The following is a 13,442-nucleotide window of genomic DNA, read 5'->3' as shown; positions in this document are numbered from 1 at the left end:
TGCACAAATGTATATTGTATACTTGGCTGCTCTAAGAAACAGCTGTTCCTATGCAAACATGACCAAACATGCTGCGCTACATATTAAATTACAATGCCTAGCAGAGCTGTTCTAACTTTGCTATGTTGTTCCTCATTGAAATGTTCTATGCAACTGAACTGTTCCCTATTAACTTTGCTACTGCTCTCTCTGCGTAGCCACTGCTCAACTTTGCTACATATTGCACTGTGTATGTAGTAGTTGAGCTGTTCTATAACTTTGCTACGTTTTGAGTTGTTGCTATGTAAGCACTGCTGCTCATCAAGCCTCTGTTAAGCTTTGCTACATATTGAGTTGCGCTGTGTAGTAATCGAACTGTTCTCCATATGTATGATAACTTTCTTCTCACCGAGCTGTTCTATGCTAACTGTACTGTAATTAATACCCATGTTAACTTTGTTATGCTTTGGTATTCAATGCACTCGAACTCTTCTATGTTAGCTCTACAGTATTCTGTTATTCATCGTTATGTTCTCTGCACGATCGCTGTTATATGCTACGCTCTTTACTTTACTCTTTCTTACATACTGTATAATCGAGCTATTCCATATTACCTTCCTTCTCTTCCTCTTCTTCATCAGACCGTTTTCAGTTAACAGACTAATTCACATTACTCATCTGCATTTAAACTTAAATAAAAGAAAGCTGAATATAAATTATTTTAATTACAGCTGTTTTCACAACTGAACTACCGTTATTTATAGCATTTCCCTCACACGTTCTCATTACATTTCGCTAATTGAACAAATGTTGCATTTAAATTAAATTGATTGCAGCGCAGCATCAATCAATCAATGCATCGCTGTCGGGTCACACACAAACACGCCCACACACATACACAGCTGCACACACTCAGTTCAGTTCAATTAATAATCGAGTTCATTTAAATGCAATTTTTCATAATCTATTTAACATAATCTATCTAATGCCAGATTATAATGAATTCCCCCCATGCGAGCTGCTGTTGATTGCTGATTAAAATCAGAATCAAAATCAGAATCAGAATCTGGCAGGCGCCGTGCAACCCCTGCTACAGTCACACACACACACACACACACACACAGTGAATGAGTGAGTGAAACCACCTGCCCACAATTTGAAACCTTCAAACAAAAACAAACGAGACGAATAGGAGAAGAAGCAGAAACACCTTGCGTCCTGTTTGTGATCCTCTCCGATGCTCCTGCTCCTGCTCCTGCTGCTGTCGATGCAGGCAGCATCTTTTGGCCTCTAGCTGGCGGCTGCTATTTGTAGACAACTTGACAAACAAAATCCTTGACACGCACACACATGCACATACACACACACAGAGACTCAGACTGAGACGACTCCTTCTGGTATCAGCTCAAACGCAATCTCAATCGCAATCGCTGCGTTTGTGTTTGCCAAGTATCTAACGCTGTTTGTGAACAACTCAAATTACCATTTCGATTCAGTTTTTAATGAGATTTGCCCGCTTTCATCTGCCACTGCAGGCATCCTGCATCCTGGCCTGCTCTTGTTCTTATAGATGGCACGAGTTATGCGCCTGTAATATCATTTTCCGCCAGTTAAGTCTATCTCGCCCTGCCTAAGCAGCTGCACACACTTCTCCCCCACTCTCTGCTCCTGCTGCTGCTCCTGCTCCGACAAATGTGACTATCAACTCGACATGGCAAGTGGGCTTCATTGCTCCTGCTCTGGCTTAAGCTCTGACTCTGCGGTGGACAGGTTCAACTGGCGCTGCGTGTCCTTAATTCCGCTTTTGTTGTCGCTGCCAGTCGCTGGTCGTTTGGAATCACTGAACCAATTAATGCCGCGCACCGGCACAGGATGTTGCGCTCACTGTCCATATTGCTGACTTGTTGTTGTTATGCTGCTACTCCTGCTGCTGCTGCTCCCGTATCCTGCCACTGCTCCTGCAGCGACTCCTGCGCGTGCCTCTGACCCGTTAATGCCAGCAAATGTTTTTAAACACATTTATACACGCCGGTTCATTTGGCCTACACACACAAACACACACACACACAACAAAGGCAATCCACGTGCACTGCATGCCCCACGACCTAGTCCCCTGCCCCTCCTCTACTCGCCTGCTCCTCCGCCTCTCGGCAGTCGCGTCTGCCACTTGTTCCGGTGTCGAGTTGCACACGGCGAAGGCTTCAATGCCACGACTCCTGCCCGCTGCCCGAAGCACCATTCGCTGCTTCCTTCAGACCAGCAGCTGCCCCATATGTGTACGTGTATGTATGTGTGTGTGTGTGTGTGCGTTATATGAATTGCGTTGTAAAGGTTGCTTTATTGATTTGTAAGTTGAAAATTTAATTGAAACTCGTTGGCTGTCTGACCCCGCTCTGAGCCATGCCCTCTCCCGCCCTGCCATCTACTGCCCTGGGCCATCCTTGGCTTCGCCGAGCTGTCGAGAATTTATGAGGTCAGCTCGCTGGCTGGCAGCTTGTTATGTGGCCGATAGCGCTGTGGCTGTGGCTGTTCCCACTGCCCAGGCTCATATTTTCAGTGTTGCCCTAATGAGAAACCCAAAAAGCAAGAAAGAAACCTCTCACTCTCTCTCTCTCTCTCTCTCTCTCACACTGTCTGTGTTTACGTGGCCATACAAACTGCCGAGCTTGGCACTAAAATCTAATTACCTGACCAGCGTGTGGACTTATCTGGGTGTTAACAGTCCACTGACCGCCAGTTGCCACAGATTGCAGCTGCAGCTGCAGCTAATGAAAATTTGCCAAATATAAATTCAAATAAAGATTCAACAAACAAATATTTTGCTTTGCAATTAAAATTTTGATTGCACACGAAATAGAAAGCAGATTCAAATCTTGTTTGGATTTAGCTATTATAGACACTAGTAGTGGCTGTAAAGCTAGGTTGGCTTAACTTGTGTGGCTATATATGGGAGGCAAAAATGAGGAAAAGGATTACTTTCATTATTATAACTTATATGAATTCACTCTTCACTCTAGAAACATCAGACTAACATTGAAATCGCAGCTAATCGGAATTCTTTAGCTCAACCTACGGCAAATAGGTGTTGGACCTAAGACAAAGGGGGAGAGCGGAGCAGAGATGAACTTGATTTGATCACATAATAATAATCATAATAGGCACCGCTCTTTAGTGCTTCCTTAATATGCTCGTACTTTCCTTTTCCTTCCCTTAGAAACGCTACTAATTCCGTTTGATCTTCAGCTTTCAATTTTGTGAGGTTCAACTAGATCTAGTTGCCCCACATTCCTGCGCTCTGGCACTTGTCAAGGATGTGCTGCTCACCCGAAATAATTGATATAAAACAACGATCGTATTGCAGGCAAACGGAACAATAAATCCCGAATCTCGCAGACATTTAACCTCGGCGTCTGTCGCTGCACAAAGGTCGCTCGCTCCCATTGTGTGGGCCCCGAGCAGCACTTCCGATTTCTCTCGCTCACTATCTCTCTCGCTCTGTTCTTCTTCTTGTTTTTCCTTTGGGTCGCTGCGCACGCGCCTCGCCGTCGGAGGGGCAGGAGCTGAGGGCGCTGAAGGAACCGAGGGCACTGAAGGCGAGCGGCTGTTTAATGTAGAAAAACATCTGTCCCGGCAACGAGCGATTGCTCCTCAATCAGTGCGCTTCCTGCCGGGGCAACATGTGTGCACACACAAGCACACACACACACACAAACACGCGCGAGTTTCTTTGTTTGTGTGTTTGCACAAAGGATGCGCGTGCTGCGCTGCAGCAGATGCCATAGTTTATCCTCGGAATATGCATGCACACTTTTGCACTACTTGATGCAGGGCAGACGGTAGAGGTAGAGGTAGAGGTAGAGGCGGGGTTAGCGGGGCAAACAAACCACATTCAATAAAACTAAAAACATTTTGCACGTGCGTTTGATTCGTGTGCGAGTCCAATTGTCAATTTGCAGTGAAAAGTAAAAGGATGCAAGGCATTGACAGAGGAAAACCATAAATTCAGGAAAGAGAAAACAAATTCGATTCGACTACGCCTCGGCATGCCACAGAGATGATCAAGGAATGGCCCCTAATGAAGTGAAGTTGAAGTGAATAAAGTTTGCTCAAATTGAAATTTGTTAGGCTCAGATTACAGCAAAGGCTTAAAAGTTGTTCACATGAATCCTGGGGAACGACGACAGACAGACAGACTGATTGACTTTGATTCTCTCTGGCTCAGGTTAGTCATAAATGAGCCAGCAGGACATCTTGCCTCCTGCAAGAGAGCAATTCAATTAAAAGTTGTCTAGGCCAAGCTCAACAAATGCCAACAGCTGAGCCAATCTGTGGCATCGTCTGAGAGACTAGCCTAATCCCAAATCACTTTCAACTAATTGAAGCAACAGCTCCATTACAGCAGATATACAAGTATAAATCGCTTTAATTGGCAGCTGCTGCTTGGGTGGGCAGACATCAGTGAAAGCTGCACTCAATCAGTTTGTTAACACGCTCGCTGACAAAGTGCGGGCAAACAGCTCGAGCCAGTTGTACGTGCCACAGCGACACAGCGCTGTGTGGCAGCTGGCAGCTCGCAGCTCGCAGCTCGCAGCTCGCAGCTCGGTGCCATTAGCACATGCAACAAAACAACTTAAGACAGTGCGACAACAGCACGAATAGCACTTGGCTCATGTAATTCGGCTTGCTACGTTCGTCCCGTATCCTGCAAGTGCAGCCTGGTGCCGAGTCTGTCTGCAATCAGCTCAATCCAAAGATGCGCACGCCTCGTCCCAGCTCTCTATTCCCCTCTCTCTTTCGCCCTCTCACTCTCTCTCGCTCGCTTCCCTCTTCCCACTTTCCATTTAGCTCTCGTCTCGACACATCAACTTCAACTCGTTATCGCATCGTATATCGCTTATTGCCCGCTTCTAAGCGCCGCCGCCTCCTCCTGCCAGCCGGATATGGCTGGAGATGATGAGCTCCTTAGCGCTACTTGCGCTTCCTATCAGATCCCAGCAGCTGCTCGCTGCGACGCTTTGCTTTAATGCTCTGCGTATTTCTTCCGGTCCATGCCCTCTATCTACTATCTCCCTCTCCCTTTCTCTCTCTCTCTCTCTCTCTCTGTCTCTTGGTTTCAGTTTCATTTCAACTTCCCCCAAACGAAATTTCAAGTTTGCCACTGCAACGCTTTGGCACGAGCGCAGCTTCCATTTCGCTGTCATCGGTCACGAGCTCCTCTTTAATCCCGCTCACTTCCCACTGTTCCTGCTCGAGCCCTTTTAATTGTTAGGGCTGCTGGAAACAGTATATGCTCGCCCTATTTGGTTCTAGCTCAGCTTTAGTACTTTAGGAAACTGCCCAGGCCTGAAGTTAAGAATATTTGCTTTTTTGGGTTAGACCAATTGAAAGAAGAGACTGAAGTTAATCTATTGATGGGGCTGCAGTCTTCCAAGACTGAACTAACGTTCCCCATAGCTGACTTAACTGAAGTGCACACTCTTTAGACCCTAAGCCAAGGCAAGCAAAAGCAAGCAAGGACGTCAGCTCTTATTCCTTGGCCCATATTTGCTTTGTCCTTTTGCCAGTTAATTACGCTAATGCACTCAGCATGTTGGGCATTCATTCACTCATTCACTCACTCACTCCCGTATTCACATTCAGTCACTCATTTCACTGATTCATTGCGCTCATTCATCGGCATTCGCCGAGTTGTTTTGTTGTTGCTCTGCTGAATAGCTGCACCGAGCTCTGTGTGTGGGCGTCTGGGTGTGGGGGCGTGGCTGCTAATGGAGGTTGCATTAATATCGTATTAAGTCAAATGCCGCCGCGGAAGCCCCACGATATGCAAACACCTAGCCAAGTCAAGTCTCTGCCTCTGCCTCTGCCTCTGCCTCTCTGAATGCCAGCAAGTCGAGCCAAGTCCAGCTGTTGTTTCTCTTATTGTTGTTGTTGTTGTTGTAGATTCGCGTGTATTGCAATGGACACCTAATCCAATTGAATTAAAGTGGTATTTGCATCATCAGGAATTGCCATTGGCTTGGGCAGTGCTGGGCAGGTGTTGCTCTCTCCCTCTCTCTCTCTCTTTCACGTTACCTTCCTCTTGCCCAATTCGACATTTGGATGTATTTTTGCCTTGACTCGATTCAATTTAATTTGATTTGATTTCTTTCTATCGTTTTCGCTTTTATATCGATGCAGCGGCAACGTCGACGTCGACGTCGACGACGACTGCGACCCAGCCGGAAGATTCGCATTAAAAAGTTTTGTCCATTCGAGCGGAAATCAAAAAGTTTTATTGAGTAAAAGACAAACGGACAAGGCGCCTGCTGAGAGAGGGAGAAGGAAGGGTGGTGCAGTGTAATCCATGTCAAACTTGAAATAGATTATATATATGTGTATAAATATATACACACACATATATAGAGGGATATAGAGGGAGCTTTTTCTGTAATACGAAAATAACATGAGACACTTGTGTGCAGGAGTCGAGCGAGTGGAGCTGCAGCTGACGATGCGTTTTATTGCCACGTCCTGCGGCACTGGGCGAGTCCGGCTGACAGCTCATCCAACGGAAGTGATCTAAGATATACTCCTGGTCCACTCTCCTCCCCCTGCTCTCCTGCAGCGACACATTTGGACAGAAAAACACTGTGTGGGGTGAGGGGAAAAACATTTCCGATTTCACACTCAAATTGGCTGCCTTAAAGCGCTGAGCCAAATTTTCCAATGTTTATTTACAATTTGCAATTGAATTCATTCAAGAATTTTAGATCAGCAAGCGCTGCGGGCAGGGAGCTCGCCGCCAGAGGGCGGGAATAGTGTGAATGGGCGGGGATTGCGTATACGGCCCGTTGAACGCAAGTAAAGCTGATTAATTGCATGCAATTAATAATGAGCAACGGTAAATGGCAGGTAATAAATTGCTCACACAGACACACACAAACACAGAGAGAGAGAGACAGACAGAAAGCGAGTGAGAGAGAGAGCGAGTGTGTGTGTGTGTGTGTTTGACTCGGAGAGGGAGAGACAATATGCAATATGCAGGTCATGAATGACTGAATGAAAAGTGAAAAACGGAAAATGCTTTTTAGAACCTCATCATTTCCCCCAATTGGAAGCACTTTTGTTTATGCATACATCAAAAGTACAAGTTTAGTGCAGATTGAGCAGATTAGACGAGAGCTATATTTAGCCGATGAAGAGGGCGCACATAACATATATTTATAGCATGTATTTAGATTAGTTAGTTCGTGTGCCATATGAAGAATATATATATATGTTTAGTATGAATTGACTGCATTGTTCGATATACCCATAAATCCCTTCCTATCATAGCTTCCATTTGATAACTCTGTCTTCACATATCCACCTATATCTATATGCACTCATAAATAACACACCTTCAACCTATTTAAAATTCTCAGCTGTTGCTATAAAGACTTGTGCATAAATTATGCTCAGACTACCATTATTTCAGATATCTCCCAGCAACTCAGCAGGATCAACAGCTTATCGCGACCCCAAGGAGCCGCAATTATGGCACTTCCATTTACCATAATAGATCATTTGAATAATGTAGTTCGACTAGTGGGTGTGCCCTGGGCCACCACTGGCAACGATTATGCGATCCATGATTTATGATCTCAACACGCCTCGCTCTCTCATGATCTATGGCTGAGTGCAGCTCGAGCTGAGTTTACTCTACTCATGGGGGTAGTTCCGCTTCCACTCTCGCGACTCTTCCGACTTTCCCTACTCGGAGTCGCGACGTCGGCTTGGCGGCACTCTAATTTTTATTGGGGCTCTTCGATCCCGCGCTCTGAACCCTAACACTCGGCTCTAATGTATGTAAATTTTTTATGAATTGCTCGCCGCGTGCATTTTCCGCTTGGAGTTTTCCTCGACTCACGAGTTTTCCTTTTTACTTATTATACTCATTCACGAAAGTGAATCAGTATATTGGTTTTGTGCAATGTCCGTCTTGCTGTCCGTCCGTCTGTCCGTCTGTCCGTCTGTCCGTCCGTCCGTCTGTCCGTCTGTCCGTATGAACGCAATCTATTTCGGCGCTATTGAAGCTAGAGACTTGAAATTTGGAACACATACTCGTGTATATCTCCGATTTATAAAGTGTTAAAATTTTCCCGATCCGCCCACTAGGGGCGTGGCAAATCGGAAAATGCATTTTCCGATATACCAGAAATCATATAAGTTGAAGAGCTAGAAAGCTGAAATTTGGTATGTAGGTCCGTATCGACAACCCAAGATCACAAGCTATGGCGGATATATCTCCGCCCATTGGGGGCGTGGCAAATCGGATAAAACTGTATCTCCTAAAGTTGTAAACCTAGAATGCTGAAATTTTGCATGTCAGCTAATGTTATGATTCTATAAAGTCTAAAAATAAAATTATAAGTCTACACCCATTAGGGGCGTGGCAAATCGGACCTGAAGATATAGTGATTTTTCAAATTTTGCTATTTTTTGGACACTATTGATGCTAGAGATCTCAAATTTTGTATATATACTCGGGCTGATCACCCAAGACCAAAAAGCTTTGTCGGATATATGTCCGCCCACAGGGGGCGTGGCAAACCGCAAAAATGTATATCTCCTAAAGTATAATAGCTAGAAGCTTCAAATTTAGATAGTTGAGTTACTGGTAGCCTCATCTATCGATTTCCTAAAAAATAATTTTTACGCCTCTTTAGGGGCGTGGCATATCGAAAAATACCCTGTAGTTTTCACTTTTTTTGAGAGTAAGCATTCAAACTTTGCAGTTAGGGTACTGTTATCTCGTTCTAGAAACTGACCAAAAATGAGGTGTCTACGCCCAGTAGGGGCGTGGCAAATCGGAAAAGCCTGTATATTCTACAGTATTAGAGCGAAATTTAACTACTAAATTGTTGATGGGATGTGAATGAGTATTCCACAGTCGGTAACGCCCGACTGCAACGTTCTTACTTGTTTTTATTTTTTATTTTGGTACGCGCCATTAGCATAAGTAGTTGTTTGTTTGTTGTTGTTGTTGTTGTTATTGTTGTTGTTCGACAAGTGACTCTAGCAGTTGTTGCTGCTTTTGTTGTTGCTGCTTTCCTTTTGTAGTCTCTGTGTTTTATCTAGAAGTCGACGCAGATTACGCTAAGTATGTTTGGAAAGTGAACTACTCGGCACTTTGAAGTGGCGTCCGCCTCGATTCGGCTGCGATTTGTTGCAGGTGCATTTCCAAATGCTGGGAAATCGAAAATCGTATTTTATTGGAAAAGCGAAAGAGATGAGAGCTCGCATTAAATTGAGAACTTTATTGGGCCGCTGCCCTGCAGCCGGGCTAAACAAAACAGAAGGTGCCAACAGAGCGACGGCGACTTTCATAAGCCGCTTAGCAGCGATTCGCATGCCACAGAGCCAGGAGGAGGAGGAGGAGAAGCAGGAGGGGGCAGGTTTGCGAGATAAGCGTAATGAATAGTCAGCTGTCTCTCTTTGACTGTCTCTGTCACTCTCCCTCCCTATTTCTCTCAAACATAACAATCGAGTGTGTGTGGCACTGACCCGAGGCACCGCAAAGTTTCCCACAAATTAATCAGGCCTGTGGCAGGGGCAGAGCAGGGGCAGCGACTGCAGTTGCGGCTCATTAGCGCCGTCGTGTTAGCCATTAGGACGGATTCTAACCCTTATTAATGGTTTCGCTATGTGGCTTAATGACGCAAGGACTCTGATCGTGCCTCCGACTCGAACCTGCCTCGCTGCCGCTGCAGGTAGCAGCTCGCCGCTCTCGCTTGCCACTTGCCACTTCCAATCACAGCGAAGGCAACGCGACTCAAAACGGGTTTCGTAACTCGCGCGCTTGGTCAGTTGCTGCTGCCGCCATTGCGTTCATCTTGGCCAAGCAGGCCACGCCCACGGGCCAGCATCTTGTGGCCATTTGATCAAAGATGAGTCCGAGTGAAAGAGACAGGGCGAACTGAGTGTGGCAAGCAGCTTGGGACAGAGATATATGAGATATATCAAGTGTAGCTCACGCTGAGGCCAAAAGCCAGAACGCTTCGCTGCACTCGCGCTGACACCTTGGACTCCTGCTGGCAGCTGGCGTTCAGGTGTGTACAAGCGTGTCTCTGCCCCACTGTTGTCAGTTGCCGCACACACACACACACATACATATACACAGATTCTTTGGGCTGTGGGGCAGCCAAAACTGAAGGACAAACTATTTTCATACAATTAGGCAAAGGCCCAACTCAACTCGCCTCAACTCAAATATGAACTCCACTTGGCAAAACTTGCCAGCAAACTTTGACTGGCCAGAGAGAGAGAGAGAGGGAAAGTGAGAGGAGTGCGGGAGAGAGAGAGAGCACTTTGGCATTTTGTAACATTTCACTAAGAAGGGTGGGCGTGGCGGCGTGGCAAGGCTCCTTGCATGCAGTTTCAATCTTATGCAAATATTTTTGGATAAGCCGGGCCCAAACGGCACCGGCCAAGTGTGAGGTCAATTGTGTGTGTGTGTGGGCTGTACTGGTTTTAAATTGAGCCTGGGGCTTCTGTGTGCATGTGCGTGTGCTTGGCTCCCAAACGTTTTATGACTGAAATATAAACTCTAATGGATTTCATTTTGAATGGGTTACATTGAATTACTCTGCCAGAGGCCAGAGAAAAGCAGAGCGAGATGCTAGATTAAAAGAGCTCCAGGCCACTTTTATTGAATAGGCAGCTGAGCTCTCCAAATGGCTGTAACTAGATTTCTTCGAGCGTCCAATAGGATTTTGTGACAACAAATATAAGAAAAATGTGTGCGTAGTCGTATTGATTCAATTATCCAAACATACCTCAAGTTGATTACACGTCTTCAATTGTCAGTTTCATATACCTCAAGGGGGACGTACTCTTTAGCATAAACAGTTGGAGTCAGTATTTAGCTCTTTGCAGTCGGTTCTCAATTTAGTGCGATCACGAAATTCCATCAAACATCAGCAAACACAAATCTCTTCTACGCAACCTGTGTGCGCGCTCTCTCTGCTACTCGTCGCCTCTCGCTCTTATACGCAACATGTTCGCTGGCTCGTGGTTCGAGCTCGAACAGCTGTTCGCTGCTGCGGCGTATAAGAGCTCGCTGCCAACATGTTCGCACATGTGTTGTGTTTGACAGCGAGCGAGAGAGAGAGGGAGCTGTCGCTCTCTTTGTATTGTTTGTTGTATTATTGTGATTAGTTGTGCCTTGTCTTTGTCTGGCCACTTTGTTGACCAAGTTAGCACAGAGGGCCAATTTGCTGACGACTGCAACGGTTCCACTGTGCGCAGCACACTGGGGCCTGGCGCAGGCATTGTTATGCGCCAAGCGTCGCATTCTTTGGTTCTTGTGGCTCTTTTAGCCGCTTCCTTTAGGCTCGCGTCTGTCTGAGTGTTGAGTGTGAGAGTGCGAGTGTGTGTGTATGTGTGTGTCGGATTTCTCAATAAAACTTACAGCACTTTCCGTTTTTCGTGCCACCACAGTCCGCAGTCGCCGTCGCTGCTTTGTATGCCCAACGTGCAGCGGCGTCTGACGACGAATCGCACATTGACATTGGCGATATTTGCAGCTGTGTCCTGCCGCTGCTGCTGCCTCTGCTGCTGCAGCGTGTGCTGCACTATTGTCGCGGTCTTGGCTGTGGTCGTGGTTGTCGGCTACACTGCAAGAAGGACAAGAGAGAGAGAGAGAGATGTTTCAAATTGGAAAATTAAAATTAGCAGTCAGATAGAATTTCAAATTAATGTGTAATAATATTAAAAGCGAAGTCTTGCTGTAAGTTAAAGCACGTTTTCTTAAAAGATTCCTAAAGAGGCTTAAACATATTCCAGTCTTAAATCTTCGCCTCACTCTTACCTCAAGATGTTTTGCATTTAGTAAACAGCTCAGCCCAAAGTACTTGGCTATTTCTTCAAGTGTGCTCTCTCTCTCTCTCTCTCTCTCTCTCTTACGCACGCAGTGAGCGGAAGCAGCTAGCGCTCTGCCAAGGGAAGCTTCCATAATTATTCTAAGCTGAAGCGCTGCGCCCACCAAAAAAAAAAAGAAAAGAAATAACAAAAACAACAAAAAAAGGAAGCGTAATTTGAGTCATGCGGCATGTGGCAGGGACGCATTTTAGCTGAACATGCGGCAGGTGAGCGATGCGGCCAACCAGTTTCAGTTTTTCTTCCTCTTCTGCGCCTTCTTCTTCTTCTTCTTCGTTTTCGGTTGCTGCAAATCCTTGCACAATTCCCGTTTGGCAGCCTTTCCTGCAGGATATGCGGCAAATTGTGGCACAGTTACTTTTGCCCAGCCGTCGCCTGTTGTTGTTGGCCCGTTGTGGCACGAGCAGGCAGCAGCAACAACAACAACCATCAGCTCACAGCTCGTATCTCATTTCGGTTTCGCCTCTATCTTTGCATCTTGTATCTTTGTATCTTGTGGATCTTTGTATCTTGTATCTGCTGCAAACTTTTGCTGCTGCTTCTGCTGTTGTTGTTGTTGTTGCTGCTGCTGTTGTTGTTGGCGTGTCGCACATCTGTTTTGATTTGCAAGCCGCAGACGTCTGCCTCGGCCGCACCTGTCCTCTCCGCCTCCCACTCCCCCTTCGCCTCTCCACTCCACCCACAGTCTGCGCCGTCCGCACGTAATCACTTTTTATTGGATTCTTTTATGTTGCGGATATTTTGTGCGTCAAAATCGTCTAATCGCCAGCCACGTCCCCTCTCCCTCCCCCCTCTGGGGCATAAAACGCTTTTGGCTTTTCGCTTTTTTTTATTATCGCTTTTTTCTCTCGCTTTTTTCTTTTCCTTTCTTTTCGATTTTGGTTGTCGAGTGCAAAAGTAAGAGTAAAAAACAAACTTTGTTAATTGTCTTTGGTGTAAAATACTTTTGTAAGCAACTGTTTGTGAGAGTGCTTGAGAAAATTATGCGCATAGTCTTTGTTCATTTGTGATAAGTTTACAACAATTTGTATATAATTTAGCTATATAATTGAGTTTGCAGAGGGATTGGCGATGGTAGTTTGAAGAGAGGTAGATATATAATATAAGAAATGTATAATATATAGTAATATAGTTTGGTTCGCTACGCTAATATCGCGCAGTGTATGAATGAGGGAGAGAATATTTTCCAAACTATCAACAAATATTTGTTAATTTTAATTGAATTTTCTCCTTCACATCAATTTCTGTTACTTTTCCCGTATATACACTTTCTATTATCGTCAATTTATATGTAATATTAAAATTTTGATTTATTTCAATTCCTTGTCCCAATCATTTATACAACTTTGAAACTCTTTCCACTGTCAAGCTGCATTCATGCTGCTCCTCGTCCTTTGACCTTTTCGACAAGAGCAGCGAAAAGTATCTATTAACATCTGGCTGCTTTGTATCTGGCAGATACTTCATGTGGGTTATCGGGCTGATTAAATCGAGGCGCCTTGTTAACACAAATCGCATATAATTCGATATGTTTCGCCTGCTGCCGAATGCCACAAGCGACAGCA

This window comes from Drosophila mojavensis, unplaced genomic scaffold (assembly GCF_018153725.1).
Source record: "Drosophila mojavensis isolate 15081-1352.22 unplaced genomic scaffold, ASM1815372v1 contig_74, whole genome shotgun sequence".
NCBI lineage: Eukaryota > Metazoa > Arthropoda > Insecta > Diptera > Drosophilidae > Drosophila > Drosophila mojavensis.
Note: the sequence above shows the minus strand (reverse complement) of the source record.